Source organism: Tetrao urogallus, assembly GCF_951394365.1.
Source record: "Tetrao urogallus genome assembly, chromosome: 5".
NCBI classification, from domain to species: domain Eukaryota; kingdom Metazoa; phylum Chordata; class Aves; order Galliformes; family Phasianidae; genus Tetrao; species Tetrao urogallus.
In genome coordinates, this window is record NC_136818.1 from 3165135 (window position 1) to 3187446 (window position 22312).

The window sequence follows — 22312 nt, forward strand, 5'->3', positions numbered from 1 at the left end:
GAAATGGGAGGTGAGGAGGAAAGGAAATGGACTCTTACCCAAAAATGTAACACATCTGCCTATTGACTGTGCTTTCTTCAGACTTCGCTACAAGCAAACATATTTATTTCTGGAACAGACTAAAAGGGTGCTGAAAGCAAGAATAGTTTGCATGCTTTATGAGCGTGGATAATTATGTCAGAGTCTCTTATTGCTTTTGGAGTTCAATTCCTGGTGAGTTGTATTCGTCTACCCTGAGGAAGCTTGGTGATTTCAGGGGACATTTGACTACAAAAAAACAGTACCAACCAAAACATCTGGTAAAAAAATGAACAATGAAATAGAAGAGCCCTTCCCAAATTAAAGATATTTCCCCTTAAATTATTAAACTCTACACTGCATTTTTATCTGTCAAAAATCTACATCATTAACGAGGAACAGAACTTTGTAATGTGAAGCAAGAGAGAGTTCAGACTGTGGGAGACATTCGGGGATTCTGCGTTGAATATTTGGAGGAATAGTGGTTTCCTTCCTACCTGTTCCAATCTGTTGTGCAATAAGGGGCCAGGGTGGGAAGAAAAGGGCTCAGGTTTCCTTTTTGTGCTTCCTTGGTGTTTGTTTACTTTCCTAAGTTCATAACATGAGCTACTGGGCAGGAGGGCTGGGAGCTGACGTACATTTTCTTGCTCAGGAAATTGGAGTGCTCATGGCTGTGCGTTCCACATAAACCAGGAAAAAATCAGATGAAGTACAATCACCAGCTTTTAACAAATCTCTTGTAGCAGGCATTCAAGTGCTGCAGATATCTTCATGGAATAAAAAGGTGTTTTGCAGCCAGTCTGATTTAAACCATATTAAAACGTTGCTGAAAACAATCGGTTGTATTTTAACATATATCACCTAGTTGAGCTTAATAATGGACTTATTCCCAGGAGTCATTTAGCTAGTTGTCTATATATACAGCATTATGGTACTGGTTCTGTTGTGGAACATACCATATGTGTCTTTACGTTCAGATTAAGCTATTCTGGTCTGGTCCTGCAAAGTAGATTATAATTTCAAAGGCAGATAGTTTAGGAAGTCAAACTATTTTTTCGTAATAATTTTTTTCCCCCATTTTCTGAAAGAGCTGGAGACAGAGATAATGGGATGCTGCGGGTTGGAGTAGATGGAGAAAGTTTCAGGTCAGTGGTTTCCATGAGAGACTTACCCAGTTTGCTGGTAGCAGCCTCAAGTTACAGAATCATTAATAAATCCTTTGTGTCATTATTTCAGCTTGCTTCTGGTTTTTTGTTTTTTTTTCTTCCCAGTGTTCAGCAGCATTCGGGGCAAGTAGGATGTGTCAGTACTGGGAGACAAGGACCACGATGGCCAATGGAAACAGTCTTCCTCTTATGCATGCTCACGGTGCAGCATTTGCAGGTGGGCCGTCTGGAATCACAGCCATGACTCTGCCTGGTGTTATTTCCTCGTTTGTTGTTTTCTCCATCTGCTCGTTTATTTTCCTGGTTATGGTCTTCTTCTCTCTGTCTCCATCTCCCCCTGCTCATTTGTGTAAGCAGAAATATCCTTCCCTCTGGCAACTGTGTAATATGCTTTCCCTTTTATGTATATATTTGGCTTGCAAATAGGTAGCTTAAAAAGCAGAGACAAGACAGAGAAACTATCATCAAATTCCAGCATATTCTTTGTGTATTTGGACTGTCTTCCTGCAGATTTTGCTTGTGTTTTCCAGAGAAATGTTTTGGCCGTGGCATATCACAATCTAAACACACAATAATGAAGCTTTATGCAGGACAGGTTATGTGGGAGATGAGACTGAAGCGCAGAACACGATGCTTTGCAAAACATATGGCTGCTGCCTCGTTGCTGAAAAAGTGTGGTTGCATTAATTTGTGCTCAATGCCAGCTGTGGGGTTCTTCTCCTCTGTTTATGCTTTGCCAAGGAGAATTACAAGGAAACTGAAATCTAACCTACTGTTCTTTCCTGGATTGTGAATATACTGGATCTGACCTCTTCAGTGGTGTAAATCAGGAGTAAATCAGTAGATTAGAAAGGAGCACGGGGAAGCGAGCAGCCTGTTCTCTGTCAGATGGTGGTGAGGGCTGCTGTACTTTCAGTTTGCTGCTAAATCTGCCCTTTCATGAGAGTATTTGAGTGCGATATTATAATCTGTTATTGTTATTTTCAGCTCCCTGTTTTGCCAGGAAGTGAATTTTGATCAGCAGCACTGGAGGCCTGCTGGAGTCTGGTGGGGAAGGCGCGAGCCTGGTTTGTTATGCTGTGGTCTGAACTGCTTTCTCCCCTATAATGCAGAGATTTTAACGACAATTTCAGGATTTTGCCCCAGAAAAGGATTCTCAGAATTCCCTGGATCCACTGCCTGACCTCTGGCCAACTTAGTCACCTTTCTGTGCCTCTCATCCATCCCATCTGTTTGGATTTTAAGCTCTTCAGAGCAGCCACTGTCTCTTTAAGTGTATTTATTTTGTACAGTACCTAGCACCGTGGGGCTTCTGCCTCAGTTGGAACCACTGGGTGTGACTGTAATGTAAATACTGAGTAATAATAATAGCATATGTGGGGGTGTAGAAACAGGGAGAGAGAGAAAAATATTTTCCCCATTCTTGTCTGCTTTTTGTTGTTGTTCTATTTCCTATTCACAGAAAGCATACAATACTGATTAATGAAAAATTTCTGGCTCCAGTTCAGTATCTGGCTTCAGTACATTTGCTATTTGATATCTGAGATATGTACAACATGTTCACAGTGAATTCTCCAACTGAAAACAGTAGAGTTCAAACCAAGTCAATTAATTCACAGAGTGAATGGATTCAAGCCCAGATTCTCGTGCCTTGTGGAGGCCTCTTTGAGTCTCCTGCCAAAAGATATCTGTTTATAAATGCAGTAAACGTAACTATTTGATACTTATAGCTCTTACAGCCTTATGTGATTTTTTCCTTGTTATGGCTGATCTCTGATAATTGAGTTACATTTTGCAGACATTTCAGGCATTCTCTGTCTCTCTGCACTTTCTTCCCCCCCTGGCGCTCCAGCTCAGCCAGTGCTTTGGATGGTTTCACATTTCCTTTCTCTTTGTTGCCTTGGATATTCTGCTGAAGTAAGGCATAACAAAACTGCATCCAAAATCCACACATTCCTCTAGCCAGGCTCCCTTTTGAACCTGCTCTGTGGCTCTGGCCTGTGAGAAACCGTATCGCATCTACGGAAGGAGAGGAGAGATAAAGCCTTACAATGAAAATGACTGTTGTGTTCTGCATTGATGATCCAAGAACATTAATAATTGATCTTTGTTGAGTAGTATCTCTCATCCCTACCAATCATGCATTTAATAAACTGATGTATGTAGTACAGTAGGCAGTTTTGATAAGCCGTCCTCACTTCTGTGGAGTACAGCACGTTATAAAACCAAACAGAAAAAAGCAGTATGCAGGGAGCACCTTCATTCATGTGAAAAAATAAGAATAACGTGGGGTGGAAATTTGGGTGACATGTTTATCCATATGAAAAATTAAGTTAGAATATTATGGGGTGGAAATTTGTGCAGGATGTATGGGATAACTTTTCTCCTCTAACAGTAAACATTCAGAATTTCTTTTTTTTAATCTTTATGGCTTGCTTTTTTTTTTTTTTTTTTTTTTTTTTTTCCCCAACGACTTCTTGTGCCCTCTCCTGTCTTTATCCTTCCAACTGAGAGTACCCCATGGCTCTTTTAATTGTATGCCGCTCTCTTCCCTTGATACTCTTTGCCCATTTTTATTGCAATCACTCAGCATATTTAGCTGTTGTCTTTACACTCACTGACCCAGCATCTGAAGTATTTCCATCCATCCACCCATCCATCCACCCATCCATCCATCCATCCATCCATCCACCCACCCACCCACCCACCCCCCCACCCACCCACCCACCCCAGGGCATAGACATGTCCTCCTGGCTATTTTGCTACAGATGAAATACCTTCTAGACAGCTGTTATCTTCTGACATATCCCTAATATTTCTGTCATCCCCTTTATTCTTTAGAATCCCTGTCTGCACCACTCAGCACTGCAGCCTGGGATGATCAGGTTTGATTCATTCCAGTATTTGGCCCGGAAAATCATGGAATCATAGAATGGCTTGAGTTGCAAGGGAGCTCAGAGATCATCTAGTTTTAAGCCCTCTGCCTTGAGCAGGGTTGCCAACCAGTAGATCTGTCCAGGAGCCCATCAAGCCTGGCCTTCATTCTTTTCCATCACATGGACTTCCCATCTACCCGGCCCAAAGGAGTAACACAAGTAGAGGTTACCTTCTTTGCCCATTCATCTGACAAATTCATTCTATTTCACGTCACTATGCTCAACATTTTCTATAATCATTTGGATCCTTCCTTACCTTGCCCCCTACTATATTTTCATGTCTTCTGCTGCAATACCCATTCACCTCTGCTCTACCATGGCAACTGGGCAAGTTGCTCACAGAACAGTATCTTGTACTAACAGCTCTCTTCTCATAGTTTTTTTTTCCCTCATGCATAGTGCACTGAATACCACCATCTCATTCTGGTTCTCACAAGTTTCACTTCTATGATAACTAAATCAGTGAAACAGGAGAGGTAGTAAGGACTAATAATATGTACAGTTTCAAAGTAGGTTAAAAGTAAATATTGCATTATATTACTCTCTCCTCAAGTTCTACGTACCATTTCCGTTATGGCTGGAAACTGCAAGGCAGGAGTATTTTCTTTCTATCTACTTCTGCAGCACCAGGCATGATGGGGTCCCATTCTACTATGTATGGTAAATACTGCTGAGGAGCAGCAGTAAAAGGTGACTGAGCGTTCCTTAATACTGTGCTGAAGCATTAGAATATTTTACTTGGCTCCATAAAGAGTTGCACCACCTATGGGAACATGAAGCCAGTACAATATCAAATGAACATACATTGTCCTCAATATTTTTAGATTGTAATTAGGAGAAATTTTGTGGCTGCCAGAAGGTGTAGAATGGCCTCACCAAAAGGATAGTGTTTCAGGAACAACTTAATGAATTAATGGAAAAGATTGTAAAACAGGATAATAGTAACTTTGAAACCACAGCTTCTGATCATGAAGCTTTGGTTATTTGATTTATTGATTCGTTATCTGCAAAAGGGTGCTGAAAGAAGATCTGATTTGTGAACATGAGTTGTGGTGTATTTGTGTGGCATTTAACTAATTCCATGCTTTAGGGCTTCTATTTTCTTTAAAGCAAGAAAAGCAGGCTAAATACTACATTTGGTACCCAGAAGCCTAGGTGTAGCTGTAGTATCTGATAGTCTAGTATCAAACGATCATAGAAATCATAGAGTATCCAAATTGGAAGAGACCCATAAGAGTCATTGAGTCCAACTCCTGGCTCCACACAGGACCACCCAAAAATCAGACCCTGTGTCTGAGAGCAGTGTCCAGATACTTCTTGAACTCCAGCAAGCTCGGTGCAAGGACCGCTTACCTGGGAATCCCGTTTGAGTGCCCTATTACCCGTATTTTTCTCACTGCAGAGGTACTTCTTAATTGCTAAAGGTGGGAGGTAGGTTTAGCTGCGTGTGCTCAGCACACAGGATCTGGAGCAAGTCCTGCTCCCTCCTGCTCCCACTTGACAGCAGGTAGTTTTCCATTCTTTTACAGCAGCGACCCAAAGGTTTGCTCACAGCTTTGTGAAGCATTTCGGGCCCCGTGGAAAAAAGGGACCCGCAATCTGTTCTGACTTCAGTGTCCATGCTCCGGTTCTGTACAGCTAGAGAGGTGCAACAGCAGCCCCATTCCCAGCAGCTCCTGTCACTGTTCCCCAACCACCTTCTGCCCATGCACGAAGGCAGCTGGGCTGTGCTTGGCAGATGCTGCTCTTTTAATGGGATCCCTGCAAAGAGTGCTATAACCTTCGGCAGGCAGTAGCACTGCTGTCAGCGCTAGCACACTGAGCTGTTATTTGTGGTATATTTCGATAAGGAGAGATTGCTGAGGAAATAAGTGTCAGAACTTAAATCATTTCACATTGTAAACTGTTGAACTGCTGTAATCCTACAATAGTTCTGCTTCTTTCAGTTTATTTAAGTTCAGTCACAGCTAGAAAATCAGCTCCTCGGTATTTTTGCAACTGCAAGTAAACCCTGCCAGCAGTAAGAAAGAGGGGAAAAGGTGAAGGGTTGAAATAGTAAAGCCTAGAGAATAATGAAATGTCAGCAACTCTGTACTGGTAGCAGAATTCAAGCAAACCCACAAAGAACTGATCATGTTAAAATGCCAGGAACAGCAGATCAAAGAAAGCCAGACCTGGGAGAGTACTCTGTCTCAAGCAATCACCACAAACGTGTAGGAGGGCTTTTCTTGGTGATCTGGAGAAGCTGAAAGCAAGTTTTACTTCCATTTCTCTCCTTTGAGCATTTAGTAAGGGTATCATTCTAAAGCTGCCTTTTTTGTGTTTTGAGGAATTCTCCTGGAACAGATAAAACCTTATGTGTACTAATTCAAAAAAGACATCCAACAGATTCTTTGCTGCACTTACCTTGTGTGTATATAGGTAGAATTTCATGCCAGCACTGCTCATGTGCAGTAGAAAGCGTTTAAATGGCAAGCTGTGATTTCCCTCCTGTTCGGAAAGCTTGAGTGTCACATGATCAGAGCATCCCATCACATATGACAAACACTACTTCAAGACAGGTGAAGCCAAATATCTGGTCATCAGCCCTTAACTGAACTGGATTTTCAGAAAACATTTCAACAATTTCAAATAAACAAAACGTGTTGATAGCCAAGTTCTGAGCAGGAGGGAAAAAGTCTAAATTCATCTATTTTAAGCTGTGAATTAATCATAGCTTCAGAAACAGCTTCTGTCGTGACACAGCTTTGATGTGTCCCTCCCCAGTTTTACTCATACCCTCCCTTCCTTGCATCCTGATGATGAGAGCTTTCCCTGGGATGGCTGCTCCAAACACATGCATACCCAAACAACCACATTTCTCACAGCCCCTTTCTCTCCCCTTCATCCTTCGGTAAAACACCTCCATAAAATGTTTTTGTCCAACCATCCCCTGGACATTTCACCTTCTTCCAAGCCTCACTTATCTCTTCCCAACCTTTTATTCAGTATTTCATTTGTCCGTATTGTTATTTAAAAGCTCTCACTTCTCCTAGCTGTGTGCTAGTGGGCTCTGTCATATTTATAACAACATCAGTTAATCTTTGCTCATCTTTTCTCTGCTCTCTTCACTGTTTTTAGGTAGATGGTTCATAAATGTATGCAGTAACATAAAAAAGTGAAATGGAACCTTCAAATAAGCTTAAGAGTGAGGCTGAGACCAATTTGCAGATGTTCAGTAAAGTCAAAGAGAAGTTGATTTGAAGGGATAAATTATTCATTGTTAATTATTTGCCCTTTTTTAATGCTAAATCCTCCATTTCAGCCTCCTGCAGGCAACTCAAGCAGCGCTTCTTGAGTTTTTTAACAGCAACAGCACAGAGTTTTTGAAGTGTTTTTGGTCCCTCCGGGTTGACAGGTGCTACATAAAAAGAAGCCTGGATATTGTTATTAAGACTTTTGAGAGTTTGAAGCATAGAGTCCTGCAGAGTGAGCTGAGATTGTATCTTCAAAACACACATATTACACCTCTAACGTGCTCACAGGCTCCAGGCTGTTCTTCAGCGCAGGCTTGAGCAAAGAACGGGGTGTCGGTTGCTCTGCCCCAGGGACTTCGTGACTTCAGCTTGGGGCTGAATTGTCTGCATCTGTGGTGCTGGGGTGCTGTGAGGACAGAAGATGGGAACGCATCATTTGCCTGCACTGTCCCACGAGTTTCCAGTTCTCCTATGCACATACCAACCTTATGTTTGTTCAGACAGCTTTTACTGGACTCGAGGTTCTGCTCTTTCTCTGTGCTTTCCATCTCCTCCAGAGTAGTGAGCAATTGGATATAAAGCTCAGTTTCCTCATATAAAGCAAGATGAGCTTGCTCAGTTGGAATAGCAAGATTTTACTCCTTATATGTATCTCAGGTCTCACATTGACCATTCGTAGTCCTTTTGGCTTTGAATACTCTGTACTCTGCTTATTTTATTCAAGGAAATTGCTACTTCCTTGTTAACCGCTTTGCTCAGTTTATTTCAAGCCTGGAATATAGTTATCCATCACTGAGCTAAGTCGTACATGTGTAACGTGAAGTACTGATCCATCACAGCTGCAAATCCAGTGCAAAGAAAAAAGACTTGATTCTTTTTTCCTTTTCCCTTTTATCTTTTCTCTTTTTCCTTTTCCCTCTTCCCTTTTCCCCCAAGCGGAGAAGCCTGTGTTATTCAAATGAACTCAGACAGCCCCAGTCAGCCCTTTGACACCCAAAGCACTTTGGTAGTCAGTTCAGACTGGCACACAGCCACTCACTTCTGCACTTGCCCATAATGAAATCCATTCAAACGTACAGCTCCCTGAGAATGCTGTACCTCAGCCTAAGATCATCACGAGGAACCCACAAAACAGGCAGCAATAACGCAAGGACCATTTATATGCATCATTTTATTTGCATTGTAGAAGGCTTTTCCAACACACAATGAGTTTCAAGTACTCAGAGAAAAGTTTCAGGCTGATTACTGCGGTGCACAATATTTTTTGTGTTTATGTGCATATACATATGTATGTAGTGTTAGAAGGATATTAGCTCAGCAACATCACTCAGATTGGGCTGTGAGTAAAAGTCAGTGTGCTTATAGAGATATTAAGTAGTATGTTAAAGGGCCTGTTTTTTGGAAATAAAAGCTTAATTTCATTAGCTTAATGATGATAACATACAGCTTTGAATGGTATTAGTTCCTGTTTACATTTCTCATGGTGTTAGTCTAAGCTGCATTTGCCATCTAGACATAATTACTATTTTATTATTATTTTTTTCACAGTTAAGTGGAGCATTTTAGCACAGCTGAATTGCTGCAAGCCTTGGTGGAACAAATCTATTAGTGGTATGGCTTGAAACAATACACAAAAGAGCCCTGTGTGTGGTCTGCTCTACATGCTTTTCACTTCCTTATGTTAAACAATAAATCTCTGAGTCAGCTAGAACTCAGAGACTAACATCCAACCAGAGCCGCATTTTATCTTTTATTCATTGGCAGGAACATAGCTGTAGGAGGTATTCAAATCACACTTTTATTTAAACAAACACAGCTGGATCACAGCCTCTTAATATAGCAATTCTCTAATGAAAAATAACAACATAGTATTTATCTCTTTTCTTTTGTGCAGCTCTCAATTTGCTAAAATTAGGCAGACTTCAATCCCATACAAAATTGGCATGTTTTCATGACCAGAGCTCATAGCAACTAACTGCAAAATTATAATGGGAATGTAATTATAGTAGGGCATGTGAAATACACATCCTTTTGCTGCTGTAAGCTATATGGGGTTATACAATTATGCTGTAATAACATCATTTATCTTAAAGAAGTCAGACAGCTGATTTCATTTATTTAACTCGAGTTCTCCAGTTATGTGCTGTGTCAGATTAACATTAATGTATTGCACAAAGTAATACAGTGCTAGAAGTCAGGGCTTCCCCTGGATGCATTGTTCCCTTGTTTGCACAAGCTTATTTTCTTCTTTATCCCTGGGAGTATTTGAAGACAACAAATTTGAGTTTCCAGCTCTTTGGAGCCTTGTAAAACATGCTTTTCTTTCTTTGTGGCTGCACTGTTCATTTTTTCCTGTGGTTGGGATTTGTGTCTAACAATTTGTAATTAATTGCAGAAGGCTGCAACCAAGTGAAGCAGCTGAGTCACTGAGCCACACGCTGAATGAGAGATTGAAAATAATCACCTTGCTATTTATGTGGTTTGATAATTGATATCGGCCAAATTCTGCATTCATCCACGGCAAAACGATTGCATTGAAATCAGCAGGACACGTATAACTCAGTTCTGTCTTTGATCTCCTCACGATTGAGCAGAATGCCCAGCATACTGCCTTCCTGTGAGTGATGCTGTTGATTAGAACAGATTGTGAGTGACGTTTTGGGCTGTGTTTCCTAACAGGAATGGGACAATCCTGTCCTGGGGCAGTGAAGTGCTGTGCTCCCACTCTGGGTGCAAGGAAGGTGTGTGGCTCTTAGGGCTGTATGGGCATAAGAGCATCATCTGAGAAAAGCCTCTTCTTTGGAAGGGGATCTTTGGTTGGTTATCATGTATCACTCTTGTCACTTGTATTTTATTACAATAAATAACTCTATTAATTATTACTGCCATTCAATGGGGCAGTGCAAGCACAAGCTATAGCAAAGTTACAAGCAAGGTCTATTAACAAAAGTAAATGCAAAGAAAAATAGCTTAGCAATGCAGACTGATCTGGTGTAGGAGGCTTTATGAGGCTGAATTGTCTGGGAGATTGCAGAGTGGTGGGGGTGGAACTTCCCAGACTAGCAAGGGGTTTGTTCTGCAGAGAGGTGCTCATCATTAGCACCTGATGCCATCAAGCTTCCGGATGTTCAGATGCTCTTCCAAAGCTAAAAGCAGATCTGCAGTCAGCAGTCCAGCTGCTGCTTCTGCTCAACACCTTCCTGTCTTGACTGATGCAGTTTTCAGTATCTGGTGATCACTGGCAATTTCATTCATATCATGAACAGCTGACACTGGGACTTGTATTACTTTCCAGCCCAGTTCTGATGCTGGGATAACAATGTCAACCTCAAACTATGTTTCTTTCACTTGTTCCTCATCGAGCTTTCTCAACAGATGGACACACTGAAAATTTTTAATTTCAGTCTGTGTCCTTCATGTCTCAAGAGTGTTAAATATTGTGGCCTGACAAAATGTCCCATTACTGATGAAGGTAGCAGGTTTGGTTTTCCTCAGCAGCCATCAGTTCACTGTACACATGTAGCTGCTGATGCAGACAGGGCTAAACAAACTCTGCTCATTTCAGAAAGCTGATGTTTAGCACGCTTGTTGTAATGGATTTTGAAAAGAGTTCAACCTATTTAAAACAACAGCCATATGGTTTTCAGTACTGGAGGGCTGGCCAGAACGTAAATGGATATGACACACATTGTCAATAAAAAGTCATTTTACTGCTAAACATACATCTGTAAATTTAAGGAGAGTTCTGAGTCCAAGTCCATATTTGACCAAAAATATGGAACATGGAGATCTGGTGTGGGACTAAAATTTAATATTTTATTTTGTGTTGCAAACGACATTTCCCAGTAAAAATACCAAAATCATATTGCTTTTTTTTTTTTTTTTTTTTTAAACAGGATTGTTTGCATTTATGCCCAATTTGAAATGTTGCCTGTACCTATTTTTTAAAGTCTTTTTCTGCCACTGTAGATATATCTGTGACATAGCATCTGAATTATGCCATCATCCAGAAGTTATTGATTGTATGGGAACTACTGAGTCACAGCCTGAAGCACTGATGGAGCACCTGGGAAAAGGACCCCCTCAGCCCTGGGAGCACAGGTGAAGGCAATGTGTGACCAGAAGGGGTGGAGCCTGGCTGCACCTCTCTTAGACCTCATTTAAGGGCTGACTGCCATGGGGGAGGGATTTATTTTTTGGAGATCTCACCTTGTTGAAATCTTCCTGTGTGGACCTTAGATCTTGTGATGCAGGTGAGCAATCTTTTTTCCTTTTCTGATAGCACCTTTCTGTTGTGCTCATCCTTCCATCATCATGCCCTTTGTTGTAACGCCTTTCCCATTGCGTCAATCTGTCCAGTTGTTGCATTAATGTATCTTCATTAAGTATCAGTCGTGTGATTGAGGAGTGGAAGGTCGGAAAAGCCAAAACACTCGTTAGTTGGTAGCTACTGAACTACAGCTGAAGGAAAATAGAATCCTATTGGTAAGGACCTGTGCTTATTGCTTCTTGCCATGAAATACAGTGTGTTCAAAATACAGTCTTTCTGTAGTGTTACCTTAAATAAGTGTAGCTTCACCGTACGCTTTCGTATTTTGGAAATGCATTCCTTGAACTGCATTGTGATGTTAATGAGAGCCAAACTTTTCTGTGTAAATGGTTATTTTAAGAAAGGTGTTTTTTCTGGAGGTGGTGTTGTAGCTGGCTATTGTACACCTGTGACTGCATTTTTGAATCTCAAAAGCTTTAGGAAAATATAGGGAAGAGTTAATTGTGGTCTTGGAATCTCTTTTTAGGTAACATGAAATTTGATTGTATAGTAAATCCAATTTTTTTCTTGAGGGCCTCAAGATTATGTTAAATAGGAAGTTCAGAAAGGCCCCATAAACAGGAGGGAACCTCTGAAAATTTCACTAATACCAGTGTGGACTCCAGTGATCTCCCATCTCACATTACAAAAGAGGCCATGGAAAAAGACTAGATATTTTGCTTTTACCCCAGAGAACAGTTTTTGAAGGGAGGGAGAGCTTTCCTCTTTATAGATGTGTGATTCTGCTCCCCAAGTAAAATGGGCAGTATCATTTTTAGTATTACATTTTCTTTTTTGTTCCCAATTTCAACACTTATTTATCGTGTATGTGATGTCTTCCCCTTATTGGTATCTTTCTTGTGTCACAAGTCACTGATATTTAGCTATCCCAGTTGTCACTGTTACAAATCTTGGAGAATTCTACCTAGCAAAAAAAAAAAAAAACCGGGGCTTATGAGCACAGCCTACGTTCCTGGGGATATTTGGGAAGGTGTGGATTAGTAGCAGTACTCAGTGAGCAAATACTCACAGAAACGGGTTTGACAAACAACACTCCTCTTCCAGGGTCTGTCCACCCCCAGCTGAAAGTGAAAAACAAATAAATTAACCTTGGCGTTGTCCTTGAGGAATGAAGCTCAGTCAAAATGATTTCTTTGTATGGATGCCTTTCAGATCATCATAATGACAAGTAACTTGTCTGGGCACGGTGACAATTTGCAGATTTGGTCTGTAGATGTGAAGTTTCACTGAACAGAGCACTTGTGAAAGCAGAAATTCCTTTTGGATCTAATTTCACAGTGGTCCATTCCAGTATTAGAGATGGGGGTCAGATGTTAAGATGGGGTAAAGCTCTCAGCTGCTTCAGGTGTTTATTCAAAGCCATTTGAATAAACTAAGCCGAGGTAGAGCAATCTCAGGAGAACCAGCCCTCTCGTAGGATGTTTGATACTTCCTGTTTCTGATTTTACAAAAAAATAACTATTGCTAAATCCTGTTCAACTTTGGTACTTCTATTCCTGATTAGAACCAGGAACTGTGGCACTGCACTGGAGAGGTAAGGGAACTCAAGCCGTTTCTTGATACCTCACAGAAGTCCTGATTCAGGCCCTTGTAAAAGGTGAATCTTTCTCCTATTCTAAATATATGCAGCATATTAAAAAAATAACAATGCAGCACTGCTAATTCCAGGGATCACAACAAAGAACGAAGTAATGTAGCTGGAAGAATAGCCATTCCTCAAATGAGGTGTAGTTTCACAGTTATAAAATCAGCATGACTGTGTGTAGTGCCCTTGTGTTAGTGGTTCTTTCACTACTTGGTGTCAGGTATCAAATCAAGAAAATCTTTGAAGATGAATGTGAGCAAAATTATCAGGGAACCAGTACTGGTTCTAAGCACTGGTCTTCTGTGCAGCTACCACATTTTTAGCAGTCATCAAGAATGCAAGCGCTGGAGCCTGTCAAAGCAACTTCACCTTTAAGGTGTAAAGCTCTGCGTGTCCCCACGGGAAAGCTATTTCTGTATCTTTGTGTGTGAAAAATGATGTGCACTGGGTTTGCCCCAAGTGCAGCCTGGAAAAAGCATTATTTGGGCCAGTTAGAAATCTATCCAAATGTGCATCTACTGCATTCTTTCTTGCAGGGGACTCTATCCTGCCTGCTCAGTATTATGGTGAAATTTGGAAAGGGTTTCTTGAGCGGCTTCACAGTGATGTAGTGCAGGAAAACCTTTTGTTTGCTTTTATGGATGAACATAGAGTTCATCTGCCAGTATCTCATCAGCAAGTGCAGCCTCTCTCTGTCTGTGTTCCAGTTTGTCCAAATTCCATGTGGCTGTGCTAACACAGCACCGAGCCCAAGTTAATATATTTAGTCACTGGCAGGGCTTTCCCATTCAGGCTTGGCATGCTGTTAACCACAAGGCTTTGGCCACATTGGAAAGTGGACAGATTGAGCTCATGTCTGTGCACAGTATGTCATGTAGACATAACTCCCTGGAACCGTTGCAGCGCTGGGGCAGCTTCCACGCTTAACATCCTTTTCATCTACTTACTTGCTCATTTTCTTAACTCATGGTGTTCTGCTGTCCCCCTCCTCCTTCCTTTCAGCAGCATTATCACAGGGCTAATTTTGATATAATGCCTGCGGCAACTTGTCAGAAAGTTTTAAATTGCATTTTTGATGTATTATATCATCATGGAGAAGACATCAAATACATTTTATTTAGATGCTTTTGCTGAGTTGTTGAACTATTAGCTGTGTTTTCCCTCCAGAACTGGGTAAAACTGACTATTTGTTAAAATGACTTAAATGAGTATCTATTATCAGCATGGCACTTCTGTTCATAGTTTACACTCCTGTGGAGTAGTGGTACGTAAGACAGAGAATATTGTGATGGTAAACAAAGTTTTGAACATGAGGTGATAAGCAAGTGGCTTTAGAAGTAGCTGCAGAGCTGCTTCAAGTGGCAGATCAAGTGATCAGCCCTCTCACATGACTGCAGAATGCTCCAGCTTCTTCCTGAGGAGAAGGAGAGGATTTTTCTATCTTCTGTCCATAATTTCTGCTCTGTCTTTCACTGACAAAAGAAGCTGTTAGAGTACTTAGTCCTGGTCCCACTCTTTTCCCACCCAGACTTGTCCTTAACCCATGGTAAGAAGAACAAAGTTCTGAGCTCTGGGAAGCAGTAAGTGCAGAGATTAGCTGTTCCTGGTTGGTTACAGATACAATACAAACAGGAAAATGGGGTAAGTACAGATTTAGAGACTTTTTAGATACTTCTTTAAATCACTGATGTCTTACATTTTGGGCTATTTATAGCCTTATTCGTCTTCTCACAAACAGCCAAATTCCATACGTCTCCACATGGGGTGCTGAACCTTTTTATTTAGATAAACCTCCTCTGTTTGATTTCTCCTATAGGGGCACTAGGCCAGGAGCCAGTGCAGAACAAGGAGAGCAAAAGGCAACAAAAGCAAGGCGTCAGCCAGAGGAGCCACACGCACATTTCTTGGCTCTCTCTCACAATACCAGCACTCAGGAAGCTTTCCTTGCAAACACATGTTGAATGCTATGTGATAGACCCACACAGAACTTGCTTTTGGGGATAGATGTAAAGAAAAATTGGGGAAGGGAACTGCTGCTGTTCTTCCTTCCTGTTTATCTTAGGCCTCATTTAGCAAAACAAAAATTAAACAAAGAGGGCTATGGAGACTTCATAGTTGTGTTATTTTCCAAAGCCTTTAATTTTTAAAATTTACCATGAGTAAAGGAAAAATGCTTGTTCAGAGCCAGCCTCTGCACCCAGCTGCTTCCCCACCTCATTTAGTGACAATAAATAGGATTAAGAATATATATGGTTTCTACTTTCCAGTTAGATGCGTCAGATGACACAGCTATAAAAAAGGAGCACAGGGTTCAATTCCAGAAGGCACTTCATTAAAAAAATGACATATAACCCCCCACACCCACACTTGGCAGCAAGCTGAAAAGGGTTAATGAAGGACCTATTTGCCTCCCCCATCTGTGAATAAGTGCCAATCAAAAAACAGCTGCTATAAAAGGCTGTAGCCCAGCAGGAACAGGAGTGGTAGGTGGCGAGGTGTTGGAGAAGCAAGCTGTGGGAGGCCAGCATGCCAAGGAGGGGTGGGAAGACTTGGTCCTTTACTTGTCTGATGCTGTCTTGGAAGCTGGAGGAGCAGGTGGGTATAGGGTTGCTGGTCTATAGCATAAAGGGGAGTGGGTTCTCAGTTGGGCCCAGTGCTAGATGTGTGACCTCCAAGGCTTTGGGGAGTAAATCTGGTGCTCATTGTTCTCATAGAGGCTGGAGAAAGACAGGCTAGAAAAAATCTTCCTGGATCTCAACCTATCTCTTAGTGAGATGCAAACAGAATCAAAGCTTGCTGAATACCTTCCCAATACCAAAGGATGCTTCCTGTTAAGAATGAAGTAAAACAGTATGATACTTGTATCACTGTAGACTCTTACCACGAAACTCTGACTTGATTTCTCTGTAATCCCATTCTTACCGCTAAATTTTGTGCATATTTGTGCTGACACTTCTTCACATGAATGTGCTGCAAGTGACTTATTTAGGAGTGTTCACTGGATTAGGTTACAAGGCTGATGGCTTTCTGCTTCTCCCCAAGTCCAGCTATGCCAGAGACAAAAGGTAGAAAGGAAGCTAGAACTCGCTGGGTGTTACTGGAGAGGAGAAAGGTGTATGGCATAAATAGAGCCTTATGTTGCCTGTAGGATTTCTTTGGTCTGTGAGATGCCTTACTCCAGTGTTTACAACCTGAAGTGGGGACCGTAACTCTGTGGGTGCTGATAAGTGCAGATATAATCCTGGGATCTCATTAAATTTGAAAAAGAGAGGAAAAAGGTCATTTAAATTAATAGTAGCATGAAAGCATGCACAGGAGCTGGAAATGGAGAGGCTTAAGGGAGCTGAAAAATGCCTTCAGCAAAATAAGATGTGATAGAAACGATGTGTCAGCTATCAAAGTCATTGACTAGGAGCTGAAAATGGCAGTAGGAATACATTAATAAAACTTGAAAACAACAGCTTAAGGTGTTTGGTAGCTTGTTGCCTTCCTATCTGTTGAAGAGATGGAAATTTGATATGAGCGAGTAGGGAATATTCCCCAAACTTGCTTATGTCATTATCCAGTGCATCTGGTTTGGAGTATGTCAATGATTTATTTCTCAAGTGCTTAATTTTGTGCTTACCACCTTCACTTGTAGCAGCCAAATGGCAGATCCCTAGGTACGTTCATCAGGAAACTTCACTTGCTTAATTACAACTTGTGTGTTCCGCAGCAGTGGGCTGGGTACTGTAGCTGCCTGTAACCTGGTCAAAGGCTCAAGCTGTGAACCAGTAAGATGTAGATAGCTCCTGTGCTATCTGAAGTGCTATTGTTCAAAGCTTTTTTTCTCTCAGGGGACCTGAAGGCAAGATGCTTGGTTCTTATCAAAGCCATCCTTCCTCCTTTGTGTTTATAGTTTGGTAATGCTGTTGCAGTAGCATGCTTCATTCTGGCAATTGAGGCCTTCTCTGTTGTACTGACTTCCCTCTGACAGGGCTATGCTGCACATGGAGGCTTTCCTCAGCTCAGAACACTCCTGTACCCTTTCAAGGGTCTGCAATATTTCACATTACTGAACGTGAAGTATTAATGACACATGTATTCTGTTAAGCTTTTGGCCTTTGCCATATTTGTAGATTTTTATGGAGATTGCATGATGTATTAACAATGATGGCAGCTGCCAAACTGTCTGAACTCCTGCTTCCTTTCTCACCCTGCTGTTTTGCCAGGTCAGGGACTCCAAACATCAAATTTCTTCTCCTCTGTTTAATATTCCATGCATTCTTTCTCTGTTTTTGTACCTAATACTGTATAAAAACTTCCTGATTTTTTTTTTTTTTTTTTTTTCCATGCTTTCTTTCCCTCCTTTCCATGAGGGGAAAGCTGAATGAATTAAGCAAAGATGAGCTGGAATGTAAGGGCAGGAGTGGCCTTGGTGTGCAGGCTCCCTGCCCTGTGCCCAGCTGGGGTGCAGTGCTAGCCCTGTGCTAGCAGCTCAGTAGGCTGGGGGAGAGGCAGCTTCCCTGCTGGAGGTAAAATATGTCAGCCTGGCCTTCAAAAAACTATCAATTTCTGCTGTTCCATAATGTATGGGATGATATTTCATTTAATCTAGTTAACATTATTGAACAAAGCTATTTTGTCTGCACTGTGCATAGCTTAGTATTCAACTTTGTGTCATGCTTAACAAGGGCAGCGGTCCTTTTCTGAGTTTGATATGCCACATGGATGTGTGGTTATTTATACCCAGGTCTGCACAAAAGAAATTGAGACAATAGCGTATCCTGTAGCACGTAACCAAATTGTTGATATGCATTCTTGGGTGAGGAGGTTGGTTGGTCTCAGTGGTTTTGGTAGCTTCCTGGATGGGATACCAGGATGCTGCTCTGTACCACTGAGTATTGTGAGGCTTACTTCTGAGGTTGTGCAGAATTTACAGCAGCTCTACTATGCTGCCTGTGTGGGGCTCATTTCCTTGCAGTCATGCGGTCTGAAGATCTTTGAAGTGGAAGCAAAGCTGAGTGTGACTCTAAAAGCAGGGGGTGAATACACAACAGAAGTAGTGCCTGTGACTATGCTGAGTTACTCCATCTGGAACCTCCATGGTGTTGGCTTCCTATGAATGAGAGTCCTGAGAGCTGGTGCTGCCTGAGCAATGCTGAGAGTTCTGCTAGGAAGTCTCTTCATTATGTTCTGCTTGTCATGTCTGCACCTCCATCTTTTCAGCTGTTTGGGAAATATTCTTGGACAAGACATGCTTGACAGGTGGGGAAAATCAAGCACAGCAAAATGCTGTCCTCTTCCAAAGATGGAAGTGTTACCATGTTGGCTGGGGCTCTAATGTTGCCATGCTAGCCATATAGAAAAATGGCGTGGAAAGGAAAGCTTGAGCATAGTTGGGAGTTCTCACAGTCCTGATTTTGTGTTATTTGTGTTTGTGACAGTATCAGCTTTTTCCACATAAATACCCGGAAGGCAAAATTTTTTTTTTTTTCCTGCAAAAGCTCCAATAAACAATCGCTTGGTGCCTGCTCTGCAAACTGACCCTCTTCCTGAGATAGAAATGTGAGGGCTTTGCTTGTTGTCAATGAGCCTGTCATGGTTTTCAACATGTTACTTTGCAAGAAATTCATTTCCAGTGATCAGCTTATAAACCTGCCATAAGGAAGTGTGTTTTCACACTAGTCTAGTGTACTTCTTGTTTTCAAACTCTCAGGGACGTAGAAATACACCAGATTTTTGGCAGCACATGGTTTAAAAATCAGCACCAACGTATCTATTGAACATCTCAAATGGGTAAAGGAAAGGGCAGGTTTCATCGGGGGTCAGTAAACAACGAACATCTGCCTTGCCAATCTTTTCTTCTTCTACAGTTTTGTGCAGTCCCAAAAATCCTCCAGGCATATGTTGAACAGAGTTTCAAAGCACACAAGCCTCCTGCTTCTGCTGATATTTTGGCCAGTGCTTAACCCTATGTAGTTCAGTCTGGATTTTTCTGACTGTGCCGGGATCAGATTAAATGGATTGGGTAGTGCTTGGGGCTGGGAAATTGAGGTCTATGGTCTCCAGCAGGTTAGATGAAGTGTGAGCAGAAGTTCTGTAAGCTGCTTGTGCAATTACCCAAGAGAAATAGATGAGTGAAGTATTAACTGATGTTCTTTACCCCTCTTTGTCAGATCTTGGCATACGATGCTTGGTGTAATGTGCTTATTATAGTTTGTCCCTGCCCAGTGCAATTCGCCCCAATTGGCCATAATAAATAGTTCCACAGTGGTCTTCAGCCAAGTAAGTGCTTGACCTAATAATGCATCTTATGCTCTGCCTGGAAGCTCAGCAGTGCTTTGTAGGACACAACAGTGCTCTCTGAAGGTTGAGCTGTGCTGCTCTGCTGGCAAGGAATAGCCATCTGGTGACCCCTTGCTTAAAGCATCAGCCTTCCTCTCGTAAACACGAGTCGGTGGATTGCCAGCAGATGCATTTAATTCTGAGCCCGACTCTTGAGATGGTGTGTGGGGAGGGAAATGATCAATAACAAAGCTCTGTTCCAGTCTGAGTGAGGCTTTATTGATGACTGACACCTAGCAGCAAACAGCGGGTCACGAGGAGTAACTTAGTCATGCTGCTCTGCTCCTCAGAGGCAGTGACAAGCTGAAGCTTGTGAGTAATCTTTGGGGTAGTCATACGCAGAAACAACTGCAGCTGTCCAACATGGATTTGTTTTGCTTTTAGTCTGTGTAACCTGAAGGCTACCATCTCTTGACTCAGTTGTGTAGGTGGAAATTGAAAGGAACCCTGAAGGCAGTATGAGAGCAATTGGAACTTGAGCATGTTTTTGGTAACATGGAGGTATATGCATGTCATCATATTCAATCCTTCCTTAATTTGTATCAGTGCTTGTCAAAGGACTAAGCAGACAATTGTCCTGCTTAACTTCATTACATTTTCTTTATGTTGAAGGGTTAGCTTGACTATGTTTTGCAAGTTCACTTTCTGGTTTAAGTGAAGGGAAAATAAAACCCTCTATTTGTAATTAAACTCACAATAACTTGTCCAAATACTGTAGAAATATAATTACATTGTCTCAGTGATGTCGCACCCACTCTACATGTTTTTTTAGGCAACTGCGTGTCATGATAGGGCCACTGATTGTATGCATTATAGATGCATACTCTGAATACTGCTGGAGAAAGCACTTTTGATCCTTATCGTTGAAGTGGAGATGCTATTAGATACGTGGATGTAGCTAAGTATAATGTCTAATTAGATATTGGGCAGGAAAGCACTAAGTAGATAAACTTGTGGATTATTTTTTCCCAAGATGACAGAACTAAAAATTCCTGGAAGTAAATTGACTTTAGTGAAATTTCACTCACTTGTGTGTTCCCTCTTCTGAAGAAAGGAGGAAATTCTAGCAATGTCCGTGTTCAACTTGGACACTTACAAATTAGGCATGTTAATTATCAGAGTGATTCTTAATTATGTGGTGAAATCTAAGTCAAAATGCAAATGGAACGCTCTCACCATAGAATACTTTGATATTTTGACTATTTTCTGGAAATTCTGGAGTTTACCTTTTGCTCCGAATAAATTCTTGAAGTCCTTCACAAGGCATAATTTAATTAGGTAGCCCTGTTGGTAGTAAAGATTTGGTCAGAGTTTCTTGAGATAGAACAGATTGTAATGATTTCAGACGATGGGGGAAAAAGAATTCTTTGTTTGAAAAGCATTTGTTATGTAAACTTGGATCTCAGATTCTTCTTTCATAAAGAAGCCTTTCCAATGCGTAGTGACTCTTGTCTCCGTGCCTGTCACAGGGCTAAATATGTCATAACTGACAATGTTTAGAGGACTTTCCCACAAGCAAGGCAAGGCAACTTTGTCACAAAGTAGGCAAAAAGAATTGTTTGCTCTTCAAGAAGCGAATTGCTGAATTTATTCAGCTAACAATTTAATAGGAAATGCTAAGATGTTGACTGATTTGTAGCCTGAGGTTTTTTGCTTTATTTTGATCATAAACTAAATGGGATCTCTCACATCTATATTTTATTTCAAATACTTCTCCTTCAATAACAGCTGGTTATGTCTGAGGTAAACAGAGTAGAAAGTGTCCAAAATGTTCAGTGCAAATGAGCATTAGGCATCAAAACAAGTCCAAGCTTCTTGAATGCTGTTACAGCTTAGTACTGGATGAACTTGAATCCAGCGCCTGAGAGAGCATTTTTCTACCACTGTAAAATGTAGATAAAGGACTGCATAAAGGACTCTCCTTGGCTGTACACAAGCATGAGACACTTTCATAAGCCAACATGCAGGAGCGATACATGCAGCCATTGCATGTCCCAGATTCTCCACCTCTGGTATTTGTAGGCTCTTGATGTCTGACTAGGGTTTGTAGAAACTTTGTGCATTTTGGTCAATCCCTGTGGCAATGAGGCAAATCAGGCAATGAGCAAGAGAGTGGGAGGCCATTTCTGTGTGTATCAGGAAGCATTTCTTCCTTGGTTATTTGGAGTGTGAAGATGAAACTAGAGAAAGACAGGCCAATAGCACAATGTTTTTAGCAAGGCTCTAAAACTGCATTTACCACAGCTGAGATCCAGCTGAACTCTGTGCCAGCGGGAAGCTAGATTGACTTGTTTGGAAATAGCCACCTACTCTATGGGACGTCGTGCAGTACCACCCACAGCTGATGGCTTGCAGGACGTGAGCATGGCTTGCTTATGCTGTGCTGCTTTTTGGATTATTGGACAAGGATGTGGTGGTGCTGAGCTGAATGACCCTTTCTCTGATGCCTCGCCCCATGCTAAGGTTTGGTTATTTCTTAACCAATTGCGAAGAATCAGACTGCATTTACAGGGTCAAAAGTTTAAGTATCCACTGCATAATTCTTGTAGTACTGTGGTGAGGCAGGCTTGCATTAACACAACCTCATCCTGGAAGCTTCAAAGCCTGTCAGTGTGTCTGATAGTGCTTGGCACTCAGATATGACAGTGAATGGTAATTTGCAAGTGCCTCAAATGGACGGAAAATAGTTTTCATTATTTTTACTTGATTTGGAG